At 38.8% G+C, this 23785-nt stretch overlaps 1 long non-coding RNA gene across 1 annotated transcript in view; it reads left to right on the top strand.

Annotated features, from left to right (window-relative positions):
- Positions 1-23785, top strand: part of LOC138166187 (uncharacterized) — a 448414-nt gene that overhangs the window by 183118 nt on the left and 241511 nt on the right. The window contains exon 3 of the long non-coding RNA XR_011169564.1: positions 18187-18251. This is a non-coding gene — a long non-coding RNA (uncharacterized lncRNA). The remainder of the gene's footprint in view (positions 1-18186; positions 18252-23785) is intronic.

Raw genomic sequence — 23785 nt, 5'->3', positions numbered from 1 at the left:
AAAATACTATGTTCTAGGCACTGTGCCAGGCACTAGGGATAGGAAAATGGGAATTAGTTCTTGTCCTTAAGGAATTCATAGTTTATCAGGAGAGACAATATTCAAACAACTATGTACATACAAGATCTACCTGCCTATCCATTTGTCAAAATGTGACAGTGCCACGAATAAGTGAGGTCCAGTCAATACATGATGTTTATTGTAATTCCAGGTATATTTGCCTAGGGCCAGGTATGACATTGGGCAAGACCAATGGGAAGGGTCTGGCCAGAGCTGCCCATGCTTCCAGGGATATGGGAAGGTCCCCCTAAGCCAGATCATGGCTTCCCTTGGGTGGAGTCAGGTGGGCTCCTCCATCCTGCCTCAGTGACCAAGCTGACTGGTCTGCTCTGGATAAGGCTGGCTAGTCAGGGGACAAAACATGGGGGTTTTTTAATACAATTTTTAGAAGTTTGTAGCCATCTATGGGTAAGGGGAAGGGTTGGAGGTTTATCTGTGGTGAATGGCAATGCCTTGGGGCCACCTAAGCTTATCTATATGAAACTTATACCTACTGAGTGTAACCAGTGGCTGTGACTATGAAACTCATATACTTCTTTATATTAAGAATAGAGTTATTTTGCTAAGGGGAGGGGGGCAACATTGGGGGCGGGGTAAGGAAGGGAGATATGCCTTGCAGTTACATTCACACATAATATAGGGGATTTAGAAATGTAATTAAGTTGTGGAAATGGCTGGCAGGACCACATCCTGTGCTGTTCCCATTGCTCTGTTCTCCATTTCCACAAGTCTAAGCTTTATGTGAGAAGGGGTCTTAGGTTTCACATTATCTGTCTATCTATCTATCATCTATCTATCTATCTATCTATCTATCTATCTATCTATCTATCTATCTATCTATCTGATATATTGGAAGTAATCTTAGAGGGGACCCCCTTGAATACAGGCAGCCAGGATATGCCATGCCCAACTCAGAAAACAGCTGGTCATACATTTGGCTGTAATGTTAGCTCTGAAAGGAGAGTAATGTAAATAAGGTAGGGAAGTTAGTCTGGAGTCAGATTTTAAAGAGAAGAATCATAGGTTTCCTAAGATTTCAACCTATGTATTTTAAAAATATAAAACTTACATATTTTGAATCCTCTCATGTTCTGCTATGCACACGGCATGCTTTTATTTCTTTCTGACTTGTTATTTAAGTTCCAATATTTAAGTTTATGATATATTTTTGTTTCTTTTCTTTATTCTGTATTTGTGTTCTGGCTTTTGAGTCTCAAATAAAACTTTTGGGAAAAAAGATTTAAAACAAGATAGGACTTTAGAGTGATAAAAAAAAAACACCAGACATATACTATAGGAAAGGAAATTAGAAATCAGATAATCTAGCTCCTTCATTTGATAGATAAGGGAAAAAAAAGCCCAGAGAGATGAAATGATTAGAATAGAGGTTCTTAACCCTTTGTGTGTCATGGACCCTTTTGAATCTCTAGTAAAGTCTATGGACCCTTTCTTAGATTAATTGTTTTAAATGCATTAAATAAAATATATATAGTTACAAAGGAAAATTTTTTTACAGTATCAAAATATTTGAAAAACAAATTGTGATATCACAATATGTCTAGCAATAGTTCTAATAACTACAGTAATTTCAAAGTAATGAGTATATACAATGTTTTAGGATGTTTAAAACAACTATTATAATAGCTGTGGTTTCTATTATTGACAAAGTCACAGGCATTATTTATTGTAATATTACCTACTTTCATGAATAAAGGAAATGCTAAATTTGATTAAGAAGTTAGTGAAAATAAAATTGTACTTTTTTTGTCATCCAAATTGAAATAACTCCTGAAATCTGTCCGAAGATCTCCCCAGGGTCTTTGGGCCACAGATTAAGAATTAGACCAAAGCCATATTGGTAACCTGAGAATTCAAACTTAGGCTACAAATTCAAAATTCTTCTAAGTACATGTTATCACTTGTCCTTTGTCTAAGACTTAGAAAGAAAGGAAATAGCCCACATAGACTTGTATGACCTTGGGTGAGTGCCTTAATTACTTTGGGCCTCAGTTTCCTCATCTGTAAAATGAAGGTGTTGGACTGGATGATCTTCAACGTCCTTTCCAACTCCCAATTTATGATCTTTAATTGCTGTGTCAGGGAATAATGTCATGCTGGGGCTTCCTTGAATAAGCATTTATAGGAAAAAGCATTTATATAGTGTCTGCTATTTGCTGGTGGTTTTTGTTTTTATTATTTACAAATATTTTCTCATTTGATTCTTGCAACAACCCTGCACAGAAGGTTAAGTATTCATTACGCACCTACTATGTGATAGGAATTTTGCTAAAAGCATTACAAGTATTTTTATTTATATATTTACTCACAAATATATTCTCACTTGACTCACAACAGTAGGGTAGGTGCTGTTATTATTCTTATTTTACATTTGAAGAAACTGAGGCAAACAGAGGTAAAATGTCTTGTCAGGCTCACACAGTTCAGTGTCTGAAGCCAGATTTGAACTTGGGTCCTCCTGGTTCCCCACCTACCTCTCTATCCACTGTACCACCAACTATGTCAGGCTTCTGATCTGTTACTAGGAGAGACAACAGTAAAACGGTTTCACTGACAGCTTTGAAGTGATTTGGATATGTGGCACAAGAAGAAAAAAGCCCTGAAAATGAAACTTCTAATTCCAAATCTTCCGGTTGATGCTGGCAAGTGCTCCCAACTCTAATCCATGGCTATGTGAATGACGTTTTCTGCCTCTCCCTCTCCCCATGCCCTGTCTCTACACTGTCCTTCTGCCTTTGTATCCCCCGTGCCTTTTGTCTTGGAACTTTCTGTGCTCTTTGCCCCCAAATCCTCTGTGGTTATCAAAGTGTGATTCAGCCCTGTTTCTTGCTGCCATCATGGTCTTTCCCAGAAAGATTCCAAGGAACCAGGCCTGCCTGCCCCATTTCATAATTTTATAATTTCATTAATCATCAATTCAGATCTGAAGGGCCTGGTAGGTCTCAAATCACAACACAACTGTCACTTATAGTTATCTTATCCAGGTAATGGATAATCCTACCCATGAGAGAATAGGGCTGCATTTATATCAGAAGAATTCCTTGTGTTAAGTAACTCAAGTACAATGAGCTTATCCTGGTTACAAATTAACTGGTGACAGGTGCTTAGACTCTAATAACTGATAATCTATTAGGAAGCTAAAATCGATATGGGCTACAACCTCATAAACTAGGATAACTAGGCTGTCCTTCCTACACCCCGTTTGTTTGATTTTCCCTCCTATTCAACCTGCCTCACCCCATTCCCCATTTACCCACCCACCACACATACACATACACAGAGCAATTTTCCTTTGGTTATGAGAATTAAAATGGAGCTAGGACCTGCAGGCTAGATCTACCTGGAGGTTTCTCCCTTTTTCCTGTGATAGATCTACCAGGCTTCGAAAACTCTGGTCTTCCACTTAGTATCTTGTTAGACGTCTTTGTTAAAGCATCTTAAAGGGTCCTAGGAGGACAATTGAGCCTTCTCCTTCCACAGGAAGGGGAGAAATAATTAAAGTACTTTGTTGGGTTTTTTTCCTCTGCTTTTCTTTTTCAGACCTGCTTTTCATTCTAAAGCTTTTCAGGAATCACCTTGTCGTTGTGCAATTCAAAACTGGGGAGAGAGGGATGTTCCAGGTTAACTTATAAATAATAGCTATTTACCAAAGATACAACACTTAAATTATAATCTGTCTGGAAAGTTGCATTATAACTAGGTGAGGGGTGTCCATCAGTGAGAAGTTCTATTCATAAGATGCCAAAGAAAAAGGAATTGAAAAGGTTTTGAAATGCTGTCATAAAAAAAAAAGATTGGGGGGGAGTGGATTGTCTGAGAATCCTACCTTGTATTTCCAAGATTAAGGCAGCTCAGAGATTCCTGGAGTGAACAATCTATTATTGTCATCAGAAATTCAGATGAGGAGAAAAAAGTGACATGACATGGCGTCAATGAATGAATTGTCATTGTTATGATCACTCTGGAAGGTTTCAGTAAGTCTATAAGAAGGGGTCTGGTACTTGCTCTCCATCTAGCCAGACTGGCTTATTGATTTTAAACAAGCCACTTTGAGTACATTGATAAAACTGTTATTAGATAAAAACGAATATTTCCCATTCCTCGGAAGCTAAATAGCCTTTTTTGGGGGGGTGACTTAATTGAGGAGGAGACTCGATTTAAGGGCTTGAGAAGCAGTACAAAAGATTGACAAGTAGGAAGAAATCTATTTGGTTTAAAGACTTTCAAATATGTTTTGGGGGTGGAAGGAAGGGAAAACTGCTTAATAATATTCTTGCTACCTTAAATATATTAATGAGGAAATAGCATCACAGGAGTACAGCACCTTAGCCTCTGCACTGGCAGTGACCTTAGAATTCATCCAGCTAAGGGTTGGTGAACCACAGGCCAAATCCAGCCTTCTACCTGTTTTTGTATAGTCAGCAAACTAAGAATTGTTTTTAAATTTTTAAAATAATGTTTTATTGTATTTTAAAAAGTAAAAACCCTTCTTAGGTAGAGGGACATCTGGCAAGAGTCACCATTTTCTGATCCCTGAACCTGTCAATATCCACAATTAATGGATAAAGAAACTGAGTTTCAAAAGATTAAGGGACTTGCCCAGTGCTACAAGGTATTACTAAATGGCTTCACATGACTAGTCTTTTATTGAATTGAGTCAGAAATGGAACTAAAAATTTCTCACTTCTCTTCTTACACCTCCACCCTCTTTTAAGCACAGCAACTTTCTCTACAATGACAGAGATGTGTAAGAACTTTAAGGAGTTCATAACCGGAGAGAGTGGAAAAAGTAGACTTCAGAGGACTGAGAACAGCTGTTCTGGCTCTTCACTATCCTACCATTGTCTTTCCAAGGGGGTCACATAAACTTTCTGAGCCTCAGTTTAATAATCTATGAAATGGGCATGATAATCTATCTCACATGCATCTCCAATAAGATAATATAGGAGAAAATGCTTGGGGAAAAAAAAGTAAAGAGTCATAAATTTAAGGCATTATTAGAATTCATTAGAAAGCCTTTCTTGGCTCATCAATTTTAGGGGAGATTGAGCCCGGGTCCTCCTGGCTTCATTTCTCTCTCCAGTCCTCTATCTTCCACACAGCAGCCAAAGGAATCTTTCTAGACCACAGATCTAACTGTGTCACTCCCAGACTCATGAACCCTTTGTGATTCTCTTTTCTTCCTAGGATAAAACACTAACTGCTCCACTTCACTGAACTCGGGGTCATACAAGGCCCTTGATAGTCTTAGGCCAGCCTAACAAGCACACTTCCATTCCAGTCAAACTGTCCCAGTTCCTCTTTCCGGAACCTTGTAGCCCATTTCTTGCCTCTTTGTTTTTGTAGTCTATGACCCATGCGTAAAAGCGACTCCCTCCTCACCTAGACCTCAGGCTCTGCTCATGGCCCACCTCCTATGGAGGAAAGCCCTTCTGCATCCCCTTAGGTGGTAGTGGTTTTGTTCAATAGGAAATTGGATGAGCAATTAGTGGTTCTGGCCTTGACTAGATGGTCCCAAGTTTCTTGCCAGCCCTGAGATTCTGTGTTTCTATAACTTGTTTAGCCCTAGAGAACACAGGTAGGAGCAGTGCTTTCCTTTAAGACTTGGCTGTAATCCTTCATTTTACAGACCACCTTTCCTGTTCCCTTCTCTCCCCACTGCTAGTGTTTTCCTTCTAAGATAACTGACTTGGAGTCAGGCAGCCCAGAGTTTGGATCCTGCCTTAGAGCCTCCATAGCTGTGTGACACTGGGAATGTCATAGAACTTCTCTCAGAGTCAGTTTCCTCATCTGTAAATGGGGGAAATAATAGCACCTGCCTCCCAGGGTGGTGGTTGTGAGGATCAAACAAGGTCATGGGTAAAGCCCTTTTTATTCCGTTGTATCTGACTCTCCGTGACCTCGTTTGGGGTTTTCTTGGCAGAGATAGAGTGATTTGCAATTTCCTTCTCCAACTCATTTTACAGATGAGGAAACTGAGGCAAAGAAGGTGAAGTGACTTGTCCAGGGTCACACAGCTAGTAAGTGTCTGAGATCAGATTTGAACTCAGGAAAATTCATCTTCCTAACTCTAGACCCAGTGTTCTATCCACTATACTACCCAACTGCCTTGTAAAACACTTCACTAACCTTAAAGTGCTATATAAATGCTATTGTTATCAATATGCTATATATCTATATCTATATAAACTCACCCATTTAGATGTCAGCTCCCTGAGGGGAGGGATGGTTTTGCCAAGAGGCAAATTTGGGTCTGACATCAGGAAACACTTTGCCAGACAGCCCAAAGTCGCCAGCCTGCCTGCCTCCAGAAGTGGCAGGTTCCACTGACTGAAAAATATTAAAAGAAAATCCTGGATGATCACTTGTTGGGGATGATATAGAGAGAATTCTAGTTCAGGCAAAGGTTGGAATAGATGGGCCTCTGAGGCCCTTTAAACTCTGAGAGTCTGTAATTCTTCCTCAAATTAACATCTGTATATTTTTAAGTGTAGATGTTATAAACCCTTCCCCTCCCCTCAGAAAAAAAAAAAGCATAAGCCCCTTGAGGGTGAAGACTCCTTTTGGTTTAATACTTGTACCCACAATGACCAGCATAGGAAGAACGTCCTTTGTACATAGTAGGAACTTCATAAATGCTTGTTGAAATTAGGATTAAGCTTTCAGGGAAGCATTTTTATTCCTCCCCTTGCTATTTTTAACATATATAAGCTCCAACAAAGTCATTTGTTGGGTCTTTTCCCTTCCACACTTTACCCCTTCCAGGGAATGTCTATAAATTCACTCCTTTAAATAGCAAGTCCAGATGGTAAGAATCCCCTACCAAATGTGTTCCCCAACATTTACCTGCTTGTTTATCTAGGCATCGAATGCAACTCATGCCTGTGGTTTGGCTCTTAACTGGTTGGATGTCTATCGGCAAGATACACTCCCCAGAGGGGATTCTTTGGACCAGTCAATTTGTTTGACTTGGGAGCAAAGACATTGCCACTGCCTCTGTAAGAAAAATTCCTGACAAGGGTTAAGAACAGATGAGGCAGACATCAGCAGCCTCCAAGAATCACAAATGTACAAACAAGAGAACTAATTTTTCCCTACTGTTTTTATAAGAAGGAATGCTTTTTTCACACCAGGCAAACAGCAACTGCTTTAGTCTCATAAATTTGCATATCCCCAGTAATGTCAGTATTCAGACAGACTCGATTAGGGTGCCTCTGTGTTCTCATCCAAGGGAAAGGGGTAAAAGAGAGCCCAAGTCATCTTGATTAGAGGAGCAAGGGGAGAGATGAAGCCCATCCCATGGATATCCTCTGGTTCTGCAGCGAGAGCCACAATCTGCGAAATTCGGTCATTCATTCTGTTACATATGTCCTGTGTTTTCAATATGAGAGTTGCCCTCTCTGATATCATTTCTGTAGATTCAAATTATAAATCAACACAAGAAAGTTTGCAAAATATGATGATTGTCCCTTCTGGGGCCATCACCAAGTTATGTAATAACTGCAAAGTGGGGGAACTGAAGCTTTTGGTATTTGCAAGTTTTGAAACATTTTATTTTGAGAATCAACCACTTTTGTAAAAGTCAGCTACACAGTGGTGATATAGCTGAATGATAATGTATGTAGGAGTGAAATTCTGCTTATTTGGAGTTTATAGCTTAGCTTAGGTTTCTAGCATGTTTTATAGGTTACAAAACCATGTATATACGTTGTCCCATTTGATGCTCATGACCACCCCATGTGTTAGGATTACAGGATTTTCAGCTGAATGAAATTCAACATTTTCATAGTATAGATGAGAGTTCCAGTAAGATTAAGTGATGTGGTCATGATCAGCTAGAAAGGCACAGAGCAAGGAACTGGTCTTCTAACTATAAATATAACCCTAGGATAGACCAAGCTATGCCAAGGGGTCTATCCTATATGTCGGTTCTGTCCAGGGACTTCCCTTACTTATATCATATTATTTAGTCTTATTAGTAGTCCTTAAGTATTTGAAGGGCTGGCATGTGGAAGAAGGAATGGATTTATTCTTCATGACCCCAGATGGTAGAACAAAAAACAATGAGCAGAAGTTGCAAAGAAGCAAATTTAGGCTTAGTTGTGTGTGTGTGTGTGTGTGTGTGTGTGTGTGTGTTTTGGTGGGGTGGGGGAGACTTGGTAATAATTAGGGCTATCTCTAAGATGAATGTGTTGAGTTGAGAAGTAGTCTTCGACTGAAGGTCTTCGAGAAAAAGCTAGATGACCATCGCTAATATTGTTGTTCAATCATATCTGACTCTTTGTGACACCATCTGGGGTTTTCTTGGCAAAGATACTGGAGTGATATGGCATTTCCTTCTCCTTTTAAAGATGAAGAAACTGAGTGAAGTGACTTGCCCAGGGTCACACAGCTGGTAAGTGTCTAAAGTCAGATTTGAACTCATAAAGATGAGTCTTCCTGATTCCAGGTCCTGTACTCTATCCACTGTGCTGCTTAGCTGCTTCCACTAATGTTGTAGTAGGCAATTATTGAACTTGATGGCTTCTCAAATCACATCTAACTCTGTAGTTCTAGAATTCTTCATTTTAAAGAAGAGAAAAGCATGATTTAGAGTGGTGAAATCACTTACCAACATCACACATCTAGTACATGGGAGAGTTGATACTTACTAGTCTTCTGGGACAAAGCTCATGCTTTTTTTCCAACTACGTCAACCTGTTCACTATGAAGGGAACTATGTACTTAGAGATTCTGAAATTGTTCCTCTTCCCTCTTGGATCTCCTTTTTTGGCTAATGTTTGAGGTTTGGTTTTGTTTTTATTACAATTATGTCAGCATTTCAATTCAGGGAACTGAAAGCCCTATCAATTACCCTGTCCCCATTTCCAACTGGAAGTAGTTATCCTATGCCTTGGAAGTGTTTTGATTTTCCCCTAGTCAGCTGAGCTTTGCCCTTGAATTACATCGTAAGTACTATCTCCTAACCAGAAGTCTAACTGGTTTCTGAAAACACTGAACTTGTATTTATAACACTCTGACTTTTATCATTATAGGCCTCCCAAAGACTCAAAACATCCATCTTTCTATAGTCATGTAAGGTATTTTAGGACTTCTGAAAGGTTGCCAAAGAAAAGAATATACACTCTTTTGAGGGATGTAATAGCTGGTCGGTTCAGTGGGCAATCAAGCAATTACCAATCATTTATTGCTTAATAATAATATCTCGTGCCCATTGTGTGCTCGACACTATGTTAGGTAACACCAAGAGGAACATAAAAGAAGTCTTTGCCCTCTTGGAGCAGTGATATTCATGAAATTTTAGGGTAAAAAACACATACAGCACACATATATGCAACACATATACATTGTGCAATAGAAAGAGTCTTTGGAGGGGTGGCTAGGTGGTGCCGTGAATAAAGCACTGGCCCTGGAATCAGGAGACCCGAGGTCAAATCCAGCCTCAAATACTTAACACAAAACTAGCCATGTGACCTTGGGCAAGTCACTTAACCCCAACTGCCCTACCTTCCCTCTTTCAAAAAGCAAAAAAAAAAGTCTTTGGTATCAGTAGAATAGGGTTCAAATGCTGTGTGCATGTGTAACTTTGGACTAGTTTATTCTTAGCTCTGGGCTCCCATTTCTTTATCTGTTTGGACAAGGTGGCTTCTGAGATCTAAATCTATGATACTGTGATCCTAAATATGAGATTTGTTTTGTTTTGTTTTACAAGTGTGAAACACTTGAACCCAAGGGGATCAAGAAGGGACCATGTCAGATCTGGGCTTCAACAGAGAGTAAAGATTTGAAGAGGCAGAGGTGAGATTGAGAGGGCATTTTGAATGGATCCCTAGAATCATGAGAATCCTGGAAAACCCTTTTCTAGGAACCCATGGAAGTTGGGCTTAGGAAAAGAGAGTTTCAGAAGCATATTGAGCAGTCCGACTAATTTTGGCCTCATTGGGTACCCCCTGTATTAAAATGAGGGCTGGAAGAGGCACATGATTCAGTCTCATTAAAGGAAGTAATTTTTACTCTGTTATATTCAAATTGTTATCATGCTTGGCAGCCATTGAACCTTGCATTAGTGAGATTGAACCTCTCAAAGAAGTAGTGAAAACTCCTTGAACCCTGAATTTTCAAATCGAAGATCCCATTTAAGCAAAATAAAATATGGACCAATCACTTTCAGGGCAACATTTACAACCACGAATCTCAGTACTTACTTATAATTATCTTGCACAGTGAAATGTGGCTAGAGGTGGAGTGGCTTTATACTTAATGTTAATTCACTCAGACCCTAAATATGAACTTTTTTTAAGCTAAAAATCTGCCTCTGTCCCAAACATTTCTCAGTCTATCATTTCACTGAAGCACAAATCTTGCCACTGTTGTGTGATGGGGCAAACAGAGAAATGAGTAATTCAGTAAGGACTCAAATGCATCTTTCTTCCCTTAGCAAGTAAGCCACAGTCTGGTGTCTACCCTCTACCTTTCCACAGCCCTGTTTCTGTAATTGTGTTTCACCAAAGAGAGCTTCAAGCATTCACAATCCAGTGAACTGCCCTTCTGTAATCATCTCTAGTCCTGCTTCACAGACGTCTCTAATGATACTGGAACTGCTACTTATTTTAAGCAAAATTCAAGAGGTTAGTCAGCTTCCACAGCTAAGGGATGCAGGGGATAAAGTGCTGAAGCTGGAGTTAGGAAGATCTGAGTTCAAATTTACCTCATACCCTAACTGACCCTGGTTGAGTAACTAAACCTCTCTCCCTCAGTTTCTTCATCTGTAAAATGGAGATAATAGCAGCACTTACCTCTCAGGATTGTTGGGAGGATGAAATACAGTATCTACAAAGCCCTGTATGAACAATAAGTATTATTAGCTTTTATTATCATCATTCAATAGTCTTCCTTCACTTATGACACTGTCCCATGAATAAATTCTACGTCCTGTATGTCACCAAAATTTCACCATGAAAGGACTGAAGCCAATCTTTGACCTCCGAAAAGGACCAGGACCATGCCTAGTTTTTCAAAGACCAGGGACTAACTTTCCTTATGTTTGAGATTACCAGGAAAGGACACTCTTGTCTTTTCCTTTTTCAATTAAAAAAAATAGACAAATACTAAAACTTAAATGCATAATAAGAGAAGAAAAACATTATAAACAATTATAAAATAAGGAAAAAATCATGTCATGTGCACAGCAGAACATAGGAGAGGATTCAGAATATATAACAATAACTGATCATTTCAAGAAAGCCTATATACTGTGCAATACACTGAAAGCTGTCCATCTCTTTTCTCCTTCCTCGTAGGTTTTCTTCTGTTTTCTGTTGTACACTTTTTACTTTGTTCTTTTTTCCTCCTTCCTGCCCTTCTACCCACCACCCCAAGGGTGCAACTGAGCATGGGCATATTTCTTATAGGTATTGATACATACACACACATATACATATATACACATACATATACATATACTTTCCCTAATCTTGTTTTTATGTTTGTGCATATCTCTTTTTTTCCTGTCTCTCCTAACTCCTTTACTTTACTTTTACCTGATACCTTGCCCTTCTATTACTTCACCTACCCCCATTCCAGAAATCCCTCCCTTATCCTTCCATTCTCCTAAATGGAAACACCCTCCTATACCCCTCTTTTAACCTATTCCTTCACCCTCCCCTCTAAAGATCTCTCCTTTATCCTCTCTCCCCTCCCTATCCCCTTAAGGGTTTTGTTTCTTTCTACATTTAGAAGACTTTCATACTCTTCTAGATTATATGTATTTTCCCCTCTTAAACCCATTTCCAATGAGAATAGGTTTCCAGAACTAATAGCTCCCTCCCCCATCTAATTCCTCTGTATTGGCCCTTCCTCTTGCACCTCATCTGTATAAGATAATTACTCTTTTAGCTGTTGTTGAATGGTTTGACTTTTTAAAGTCATATCATACTTAAGTCTACCCCAATCTTTCTTATAAGCTACCTAATTACAAATAGCAATTTTAGACATAGATTTTCCATTTTCCATACATGGATAGCAAACACCAAATTCTCATTTAGTCCCTTGCAATTGAACATAGTATGTATCTTATATTTCTCTTGGCTCTTGTATATAAAATCTTCTACTGAGTTCGAGGGGGTTTGGATTTTGTTTTGTTTTTTAAGAGTCCTGAAAGTCTGACCATTGATCAAATGTCCATTTTTTTTCATTCAGAATTACATTTAACGTTGCTGGGTATGATTTTTCGGCCCGAAGACCAGTTCTTTTGCTCTTTGATATATAGTGTTCCAAGACCTGCAATCTTTTAGTGTAGCCAACACTAGGTCTTGTGTGATTCTAATTGTGGTACCATCACATGTAAATTGTTTTTATTCTTGTTGCTTATATAAAATTTTGTCCTTGATCTGGGGGTTTAGGAATTTCACTATAATATTCTTGTGAGTTTTCCTTGTAGAATCTCTTTCAGGTAGTGATTGGTGGATTTTTTTTTCCATTTTTACTTTCCCTTCATCCTAATGCTTCATGACAATGTCCTTAATTATTTCTTGTATTATTGTTATCAAGATTCTTTTTTTGATAAGAACTTTTAGGTAGTCCAATTATTCTTATGTTTTCTCTTCTTTCTCTGTTTTCCAGATCTATTGGTTTTCTTATGAGATGTTTCATATTCTCTTCTATTTTTTCATGCTTTATATTTTGTTGTTTTTTTTTTTAATTTCTTGACCTCTTGTAAAACTTCATTGGTTTCTCCTTGCCCAATTCTGATTTTCAAGGTGTCATTTTCTTCCTTAAGATTCTGGGTCTCCTTTTCTTATTGTTTAGTTTCTTGTCATAATCTTCTTGTTTTTTCTTGCATTACTCTTTTTAATTTTTCCTCAATCTCTCTCATTTAATTTTTTAAGTCTTTTTAAGTTCTTTAATAAAATTAAATAAGTAAAATAAATTTAAATTTAAATAAATAAAACAGATTTAATTAAATTTAAGTTCTTCATTGAATTCTTTTGGGGCAGGTGGCAATTTGACATCACTCATTGGAGTAGAAGAGGGTTTCTTTGCTTCAGCATCCTTCTCTGAAGATGAAGCCCCGTCTTCTCTATTCCCATAGTAGCTTTCTATGGTGGGATTCTTTCTCCTTTGTCTGTGAATTTTATTTTTGTAATAATTTAGTTTTTATAATCACCTCTAGTCCTGGGGTATGTAGGAAAGTGCCTCTGACCTCTGATCCTCTTCGGTTCTCCCCTCTGACTTTGAACCCAAACCAAGACCTCCAGCCTCCTGTAAGTGCCCACAGCCAGGGTATCTTGCCCTACTGCTTCTGCACTCACCTGGTATGTGCTGGTTCCCTCTCACCCCCCACAGCTCTCTGCAGCACAGCTGAATCTGATGTTCCTTGTCAGCAAAGGTTTCCTGGATCTTCTCCAGGTCAGCTGCCTAACTCCCCTCATTGTCCCTGTGACTGCCTAGTCAGCCCCCAACCCAGCTACCCCCAGGGCTTGCTGCTTATTGTGAAAGAGGACCCTAACCTGGAGGTATTTCCTCTTCACAGGGAAGGAAATCTCATCCTGGGATTTTTCTTCAGGTCTTCTTGGATTTTCCCAGTAGGACCCTTTTCTTCCCCTACTCTCATTTGTTTTCATGGCTCTATGTTCACCCAAAGGTGCTATTTTATCTCTTTTGTGGAGGAAAGTCTTGAGAGCTTGAAATTTTCTGTCCTACTCTGCCATCTTCCCAGAATCCTCTCCTGGTCTTTTTCTTATAGTCTGTCTATGATCCAGGAAGCTTTGGCTCATATCTTCCTCTCTGTCTTGTAGAATTCTAGCTTCTTCCAGGGCACAGCTCAGATGATGCCTTTCCTCTTCAAGGCCTTTTCTGATGCTCCCATTTATTAGCACTCTTTCCCTCTTAGGATTATTTTTACATTATTTGGTGTATACCTTAGAATAATCAGGGGTGGGGAACCTGTAGCATCCAGGTCACATGTGGCCCTCTAGGTCCTCAAGTGTGATAGGCCATTTGACTGAATCTAAACTTCACAGAACAATCCCCTTCATAAAAGGATTTGTTCTGTAAAACTTGGACTCAGTCAAAAACCAGCACCAGAGGACCTAGAATGCCCCATGTGGCCTTGAGGCTAAAGGCTCCCCCCCCCCTGCTTTAGATATGCTTAACTAAAGACTTATTGTGTCCCCTAAGTAGAATAAAAGCTCTTGGAGGGCAAGCCCTATTTTTTTCATATCCTTTAGTCTTTATATCCCCAAAACCTAACTTTTCAACAAGTAGAAAAACTTGCTATCAGATGAGAAAAGAGTACATTAACTGTCTCTCCTATTGTATCACCATATGCCCTGGTAGTAAAATAAAAGTAATCTATATTCTTCACTATGTACCTATACAGAGAGGTAAGTAGTTATAACTTAACCTAATTGTTCTTTTCCAACTTGCAGGGAAATAGGTAATGCGTAGTCAAAGCCCCTCAATTGGTAAATCCAACCAATGGGTAGAATCCATTCCAACCCATCTTGAAATATTATGTATACAAACATTATGTTAATTAATGCTAGTTGTTCTTAATAATTAATTTTTAAAACTTTTAGTGAAATTGAGTACCACTTTTATTTTTCAGAAAAAGAAGCCAAACTTGATTCAATCATTGATCTTGGGTTGAAAAATCATTCAGTCAATCAACAAACATTTTAAAGCACTTAATATGTGCCAGGTACTGTGCAAAACTCTGGGAAATCCAAGCAAAAAGACAGTCCCTGCCCTCAAAAAACTTGCTTTATAATGAGGAAGAAAACCTATAAGGAAACTGAAAAGGGGGTAGGAAGGGAGGGAGTACCCAGCAAGTGATATGATGGAGAAGGAAAAAGAACAGCCTTTCTCTGTCTCTCTCCATATATATAACATGTATGTATGTATGTATGTATATATGTATGTGTGTACATGTGTGTATATGTATAAATATGTATTTATATATAAATAAATATATGTGTGTATGTATATGTATATACATATATATATATTTGTGTGTGTAATGGTAGCCATCTGGGGCAAGGAAAAAAGGAGGAGAAAAAAAGGGAAAAAATCTGAAGAGGGAAAAAAGAAAAGGAAAACAAAGAAAAAAAATTACATGATAAATTTGCTATATATTTACAAGGAATAGCAAGTTCTATGTAATAGATTTGCAGTTTCATGTGCAATCTTCTTCTTATTATTAAACCATGTTATGGAAATGTTTGTCTTACTCCATAAATTTTTTTTTGTCATGTCAGGTATTGCCTTGGCAAGATGTGTTCAATGTATCATACCTTTTGTAGAACGACGATGAATAAAATTTAGTTTGATGGAGAAAAAAAAAATAAGAACTGCCAGGTGGGAAATGAAGAGATTGCTGACCTAGGCACCCTCTGTGAGGAGCCTTCTAATCAGAGGGAAAAGTCCCAAGGATAGAGTTCCAGGGCTGAAGGGATCTTCCAGGATGAAGAGGTTTCTGGGGCACAGTGAAATCCAAATATCACAGCATCATACAGTGAAAACTGTAAGGTACCTTAAAGATCTTCTCATTCTAGTTCAACCACCTCATTTTACAGGTGAGGAAACTAAGGTCCACCAAGTGACAGAGGGAAGATTCTGGGTCCTTTGACTCCAGACCCTTTACCAAAAGACTTCTAAGTTGACCTACCTACATAGTTTTTCATTTGCTAATGAGAACAGTGATAGATCAAGACTTGGCCTGCCTCCTTGCTTCCTCCATCTTCCTGCTTTTAAAAGTCCATGACCAACTTCTAGGTAATTTCTCATCTCCCTTAGCTTAGTCTGATATGTGTTTTTGACTGGACTGAATATAAATACACAAAACAAAGTGGAAAATGTTATTTGGTTGGCAAACAAACATTAACATTTTGAATAATAATAATCAAAAAATAATAAACATGCATAAAATTAAAAAAAACAAGACTAATTATAAACATTTTAATTAAAGAAAAGTGAATATCTCTCTGACTATAGAGGTCGAATAGTCTGGAATGGTTCCATCAAAGCTGAATGTCTCCATTTTGACCTTATCTTGATAAATGGCATAAGAAACTGGTCTATTCTCAATTTCTGCTATCCTACTTTCAAGCTTTCCCAACAATCTTTTTTTTATCAAATAATGAATTCTTATCCCCAAATCTTAAGTCTTTATACTTATAAAATACAAGGTTACCATATTCATTTGCTGCTGTAAATTGTATGTCTACTCTGTTCTACTGATCTACTTTTCTATTTCATAGACAATACCAGATAGTTTTGATAATTGCTATCTTATAATATAGTTTAAGATCTGGTACTGCTAAACCTCCTTCCTTTACATCTTTTTCACTAGTTCCTTTAAAATTCTTGACATTTTGTTCTTTCAAATGAATTTTGTTAGTATTTTTTCCTAATTCAGTAAAATAATTCCTAGTGAAGAGTAGCTTCCAGGAGAAGGCTGTGGAAGAAAGCCAAAAGGATCCATTATTTTATACTTTGGCAAGATAAGTTGAGAGGTAGAATAGTTCAAGCATAACTAGGGATGAAATTAGTGTTACCAGTGTATTTAAAAGGAAATTTTCTCCTTTTCTTCCAATGGTTGCGTAGCATTTGTCATTAGTTCTGGGGTCATTTTTTGTTTGCTTTCTTTTTAGACTTTTCATTGCTGGCTATTTGTAATGAACCTAGATGAAAATTCTATCCCAGAGGGCTGAGAAAAAGAACGATTAACAAGTAACAAGAGACAAGGGACACTTCTGGTTAGTGACTCTTGAAAATCTGTCAAGACCTTCGTGGAAAAGGAAATGAGCTAGTAAATCATTGTATTTTTCCTATCAAGTGACCATATCCTACTCCAGGGACATTTTTTCCCATAGGGAAAAACAAATCCTCCTACTGTTTTTATTTTTGTAAACCAAAGTGTTTTCATGCTATAATGATAGCTTTATGAACACATCAAATGCCAGGATATTTATCACAAAGAAATCAACCAAACCCACCCCCACCCCCCACTCCCTACAGCAAGTCTACTCACTGATTGCTCCTGCATCTGCTTTTGCAAGAGGAACAGGTGCACAGTTTTTTCATGGGTCACAGTTTGGCCTTCACCCTCCTACTGGCAGAGCAGAGAGAACTGGGGTTCCGGGCCAGGATGGTGGCAGCTTTCCAATGGCTAACCTGAATTTTTACATTCAGAGTAAGCATGTGGCATCAATGGGCTGTCTAAAAGCTAACAAGATAAGAGGGCGATTGATCTTTTTATTAACCCCTTTCCCCAGGCAGGTGAGAGCCTTCCCTGCCCTCCTGGGCTCAGCCATGCTGCTCATTTACAAAGCTCATCCAAACACCATTGTTGCTTTCAAGTTGTCTCTGCTTATTCTTTGCCACTAGCATTTCTGGCCCTTTTCTTGCTTTCCCACAGTCACCTCCCCATAGCAAATACCTCTCCCCTTACCCAATTCCATCCTTCATCACTCCTCATATCCAGTCAGGTGAATCTTGTCCATAACGAGCTAAACCAAAGAGAAGGTTTTACTGGAATACTTAAAACTGACCTCCATTCTCTTCCATGTTCTTTTCAACATTTTTTTTGAAGTCCATAAAGATAGAAACATAGCATGCTTTACAAATTTCATTTAAATTTCTTGATGGTGATCATTTTTCTGCATCTAATTTAACCAAAATCATGTAGCTATTATTTTATTAATTAATTAAGCAAGAGGCAGCATAGCTTAGTGGATAGAGAGCTGGCCTTGAAGTCATATATCCTGGCTGTGTGACCCTGAACAAGTCACTGAATCTGTTTGCCTCATTTTCCTTATCTGTAAATTGGAAATAATAATAGTACCCACCTCTCAGCATAGTTGTGAGGATTAAAAAAGACGACAATTATAGAACAGTGCCTGGCACATAGTAAGCATATATAAATGTTAGATATTATTGTAATAATAATTATTCTTTTGGGTAGGGAGAGTTACCACACTTGGGCTTTCCCAATGAAAGCGTAGGTCCATATGCATTATCTCGTTTGATCCTCACAATAACCTGGGAAGTAGCTAGGTCATCTTATTTGATCAATAATTCATTAGAACACTTCCTTTCTTCTTTTAGGTGACAAATCACTTACTTTGAACATCTCATCTGGACCTGAGTAACATGAAGCCTACTAGACCCAGGTAAATAATCTATCCTCATTTTCCCCTAAGAACAAAGCAAAGTTCTCCTAAATTATAGCAGAAAGGAAGAGGTTTTATTGATGAAGCAAAAATAAACATTTGTTACGACATTATGTTTTTCTTTTTTTCTTTTAAATGGGATGCAGTCGTGGACAAGAAACAGAGAGAAACAAACATAAATTAGAAAGAAAAAAAGGGCGGGGGGAGAACAAGTTTTCATTTTCTCAGTTATTCAGTAATTTTGAAGCCCAGGTCAGAACTATGTGACTTGAGAGTTTGGCCAGAGCTGGATGGACAGGAGATCAAGGTGGTGTATTATATCCCTTTATGCACAATTTGTTTTGTCCTCTTCCATAGCTTCAAGGTCACCCCCACACTGGATCACAGGTTCATAAATTCATGCCTGTAATGGAAATGCAAATTTAAAGATCTTCCCTGCCCCTAGGCTTCAGTGCACCTGAAGCCTGTGGTGGGAGGCTTGTTTTTCAAGAGATACCTTGTGATTAAGAGGAGAAGCTGACAGGAGAAGGCTGTATAAGCCCTGATGGGAGGCTTTGCTTTGGGGCTCACTTTGAGAAGTGTTGTGTGATTTGACCAAATGAGACTCTGGGCAGCCGTTGAGAGCCCCCTGGCTTTGAAAACCCAGATGTTGATGCTTCCCTCTCTGGTAACTGTGATTTGGTATGGATGTAATGGTTGGACAGTTTGGAAGCCTGTCTGCTTGATCTGTTTCTCTATCTTGATAATTCTGTCTGTATACTCTGAAGTTCGGGGTGCTGACCTCTTTCCCCTGAACTAGGTAAATGATATATGTTTGATTCATTAAAGTAAGCTTGTTAACCCATTTTGAGTTGCTTTCCTTTAGCAAAGCAGATCTAAGAACCTGTGTTGGCAGCCACCTTGGGGGACGCTGGGGTGCTTGCTGCTACAATGCCTTTGGTCATAAGGGAGACAAGACTAGAATAGAGAAAGACACAGAAGGGGAGGTGAATACCACAAATCTATCATTATTTCTAGAAAAACAACTTTAAGAAAATTAGATTCAGTTGAATCTAGTACTTAGTGAGCCTATAAAGAAGGTTAAGAAAATCAAGGCACAGACCTTGCCCTCAAGAAGCTTACATTCCAATATAGAAGATCAGACCTGTAACCATGTGCCCATGGGCCGTGGCAGAATGTGGTAAATAGAAAAGAGAGGTCTAGACAGCTTCTTGTGAGAAATTTGAAAAGGGAGAAATCTTTTTTGGCTGTGTGATGTATATGAGAGAAGATTTTGTGGGCAGACAGAGCTTCAGTTTGGTTTGGAGGAAAGGTAGGAATTTCAGGACAGAGACTGAGCCCACTCTAGATGTGGGCACAGTTTGAACAAAGGGGACGGAAGGGTAGTGATGAGTCATATGGGACTGGATTCCGCAGTACCTGATAGAGGAATATTGTGAGACAAGGCTGGAAAGGTGGATTGTGGTTATGTTTTAGAAAGCCTCAGATGCCAGGATAGGTAGTTTAAACTTGATTTGCTAGGCAATAAGAAGCTGCCAAAAGCTTTCAAGTAAAGGAACATTATGATCAAAGCAGTAGATTAGGAAGATTAAACTGGCAGCTGTGATAAATGTCATCTTCTGCAAAACCCAGAATTGTGTGCTCCTATCTAGAAGCAGTGAGAAATAGACTAGTTTATCCTATACCTGAGAAGCTCTCAAAGGAAACAGAAAACAAAAGCAATTTGTGTTAGGTATTCTCTTTTTTCTCTTCATTCCATCATGCTAATATTTTATTATGTAGGGCCCCACAGTGCCATTTCTCATTGAGTTAGACTCCTAGATTCCCCTTCCAGATTAATGTCTCATTCTTTTGGTTCTTCCTAGAACTGAGTAGGGAGCTACGTGATGCAATGGCTCAGGACCTACTCAAAAAGATGCGAGTTCAAATCTCATCTCAGACATTTAATAAGCTTTGTGATACAGGGCAGGTGGCTTAACTTCTGTGCCTCAGTTTCCCCATCTGTAAAATGGAAATGATAATACTACTTCTTTTGTTATGATCAAATGAGATAATGCATATAAAGTTCCTTGTAAACCTTAAAGCACTATATAAATGCTAGCTGTTGTTATTAACTCCTGTGGTCCTATTACTACCCAGGTCAGGCCTTTATCTTTTCTTAACTAGACTTAACTAGCCACCCAACTGGTCTTCCCATTTTAGGTTTCCTTCCTTTCTAATGCCCCATTATGGTCACACTACAGTTATCCCTTCCACTTCTTGGGGGTTAGGGGCATGGTGCTCCCACAATCTGGAAAATCCAAGCAAAATTTTTTGGTCTTCCATACCAAAGAAGAAGTTTGAATTATTATGGTATTAAAAGATAAAATATGTTGATTATACAATACTATACATATAGTTTATGCACTTCTGAGTTTCTAAACCTTTTATGTGTCATCTACAGCTTCTACAAAACTCCACCCAAATTCCTGTTTAATTTCTTATGCCAACCCATGATATATCAAAACCATGATGGGGAAAGTCATGATGTGGAAAGTCATGATGTGGAAGGGATAACTGTACTTCCTTCAAATTCTTTATTTGATACACCCATCATACCAGCCTTTATAGATCTTGACCTTATCTTCCAATATATTTGATATCCATTTGTGTTTTATGAGAGACAGCAGTGTGTATTAGAAAGAGTTCTCCACTTGGGATCAAGTGTGCTGCCTCTAACAGCTCCAAGCTGTTTGACTATGGACAGTTCATTTAACCTTGCTAAGTTTTAGGTTCCTCCTCTGTGAAACAGGCATAAAAATCCCTGTAGTACCTGTCATTCATATAGAATTGTTATAAGGATAAAATGAGATCATGTATGTAAAAGTGTTTTATAATCCTTGAAGCACTATATCAATGTCAGTCATTACTACCCTGAGAGTCATCGTGTTATATCGAATAGAAGACTGCTCTCAGAGTCAAAAAGACCTGAGTTCACAGCCTGTCTCTGAAATATGCTGGCTATATGATCCTGGGCAAGTCTCAACCTTTCCGTTCTCTAGGTAACTCTCTAATAAGACTACAAATTGCACAGAAAGTACTGACCTACATAGGAAGAGGGAATTTCCTCACCTGGCCCTCCCTGTGCCAGTGAAATCTCAGTTCCAGTCCCTTTCCTATTATTATCCCAAAAGCTGCAAAATATTCTCTCTAAGACTGTCTTCTTGTTTACTGAAAAACAATGTTGAGTGAAGACACTCCACCAAAGACTCCAGGTTGACATCAACCCCTTTATTGATACTCTTTGACTCTGGTCCTTCATTCACTTTTGAATCTACCCAGTCCTCCATGTCCATCCATCTTTTGTATAGGAATGTTATGAGGAACTTCATCGATTTCTGTGCTGAGATCTCTGGGTGTTATTTCTGCAACATTTCCCTGGTCTATCTGCCTAGTAACCATGTCATTTCTATTAAATGCCATCCCACTAGACGGGGCTCATCATTCCAGCCTGTCAAGACCTTTTTGGATCTTGACTCCATCCCTAGTGAATTAGCTCTCCCTTCCAGCATCATGTCATTCACAGATTTGTATTTTCATCCAAGTCTCTGATTTCTACAAAGCCATTGATAAAAATTCCCCTTTTGGCAGTCTGACTTCTAAAAGAAACACATTATACCTAGAAAGGAGATATGTTATACCTTTCATGTAAAAGCCAGGAGGAAAAATTTGCCAGCAACCTCTTGCCAGTTGAAGGGGTCACTTCTAGCCCTAGGTGATCTGAAATGTAAAGGGACCTGTGAGCAGGGGTGACAGCTAGTAGAGTTCCAAGGGTAGTCAGAGGCTCAGAGAGGAAGTCTGCTGCCCTTTCAGAAACATGCAAATATCAGCTGGCATAGTTTTAAGAAGGAGAAAATGGAACCTATAAAAACAAAAAGTATTTCTAGGGTAGCTGAGGCACCTCTCCTAACAAAAAGAAAGTGGAAGATTCTAATTGGTGTGCATGGATAATGAGCCAAAAGTTAGTTAGTGGCCTCCCCTCTCTGGTAGAATTTCCCAGTAATTCCTCTTCCTCCACAAAAAAAAAAAAGTATTAGTTCAGACCCATATGGTCTCTTCCCTGTACTATTGCAAAAGCCTCATCTCTGGTATCCTTGCCCCAACTCTTTCCCTTCCCAAAGCGTCCTCAGTAGAACCTCCAAAGTGGTTTTCATCAAGTGCAGTCAGATCATGTCACAATCACCACCCCCCTGAATACTCCAAAGGTTCATAATTACCTTTACGATCAAATATAAACTTGTTTGTCACTTAAAAGTTCTTCGCAATCTGGCCCCTCCCTGTCTTTCCAGGTCTTCTTCTGTATTATTCCCCTCCACCTCTGGGGTTTGTAGGACCTCAGGGAATCACATTTCCTTTAGCTTTCTCAATTTCCTCATCTGTAGAATGAGGGCATTGGAAATAAGGGCCTCTAAAGCACACACCTGCTGGTGCATATTAGCTGAGAAAACCACATACTAACATTATCAGTGTTCTGTTGTCATTGTTGGAGAAGGAAATGGTTAGCCTAGCAAACTTCCAAGAAAATCCCCAATGGGGTTATGAAGTCAGACATGACCAAAGTGACTAAAATAACTGAACAACAAATAATCTATTGTATTTTTATTTACTTTGTTAAATATTTTCACTTTCATGCTAATCTAGTTCCATCTACACTCAGGAGAATTGCAGCTACCAGAGGAAGTGTTTGACACCTCTCGTCTTGATTATCTTTGTGGTATCTTCTTTTCCAGCTCTAAATCTATGAGCCTATCCTCCAAATATTCTATGGTCCAACCATACTGGCCTACATGCTATTCTCCATACAGAATTCCATCTCCACTATTCCTGCCTTGCAATGGTTTCTCCCAGACCCAGAATACATCTCCTCCTTGCCTCTGCCTCTAAGAATCTGTGGTTTTCTTCAAGGCTTAACTCAAATGCCATCCCTTTCTCAGTAATCTTTCCTCCCCAAACTGCCTTATGATAATTTCATAGCTATCTTATACATATTTATACATGCACTCTGCTATCTCTTCCCACTAGAATATCTGCCCTCCTTTAGGGCAGGGATTGCTCCGTTGCTGTCTTTTACCCATGGTGTCTAGCACATAGTAGATGCTTACTACATTCTTGTTGATTGATAGGAAGGATAAAAAAGACATTGATTAGTGGGAGGATCTTTTATAAGTTACCATATCTTACTCCAACGTGCTAACAAAAAGTATGGTTTCCAACTCTGCCACTCTCCTCATTCTTCCCAGGAGTAAAAGATCATAGGGAAGATCCAAAGGCATCCTGACCTAATAGAAGAGTTAAGCCATGCCTTCTGAGCCTAGAGAATTCCACTTATTCATTTAGTTACTTTGATCAGATTCCTTAACCTTTCACAACCTTGGTTTCTTGACCTCTCAAATAGGCGTGAGGATATCTGTCCTTTCTCAAAGAGATGTTGAGAGGGCAAAAAACAACATGGCAATTCAAAGTTTCATGGTTATCACAATGTTTTGTGGGCCAGA

This window comes from Petaurus breviceps, unplaced genomic scaffold (assembly GCF_028583685.1).
Source record: "Petaurus breviceps papuanus isolate PSGF00001 unplaced genomic scaffold, PetGlider_PUasm1.0 220, whole genome shotgun sequence".
Taxonomy (NCBI): Eukaryota; Metazoa; Chordata; class Mammalia; order Diprotodontia; family Petauridae; genus Petaurus; species Petaurus breviceps.
This window is presented reverse-complemented; position numbering and strand designations above follow the sequence as displayed.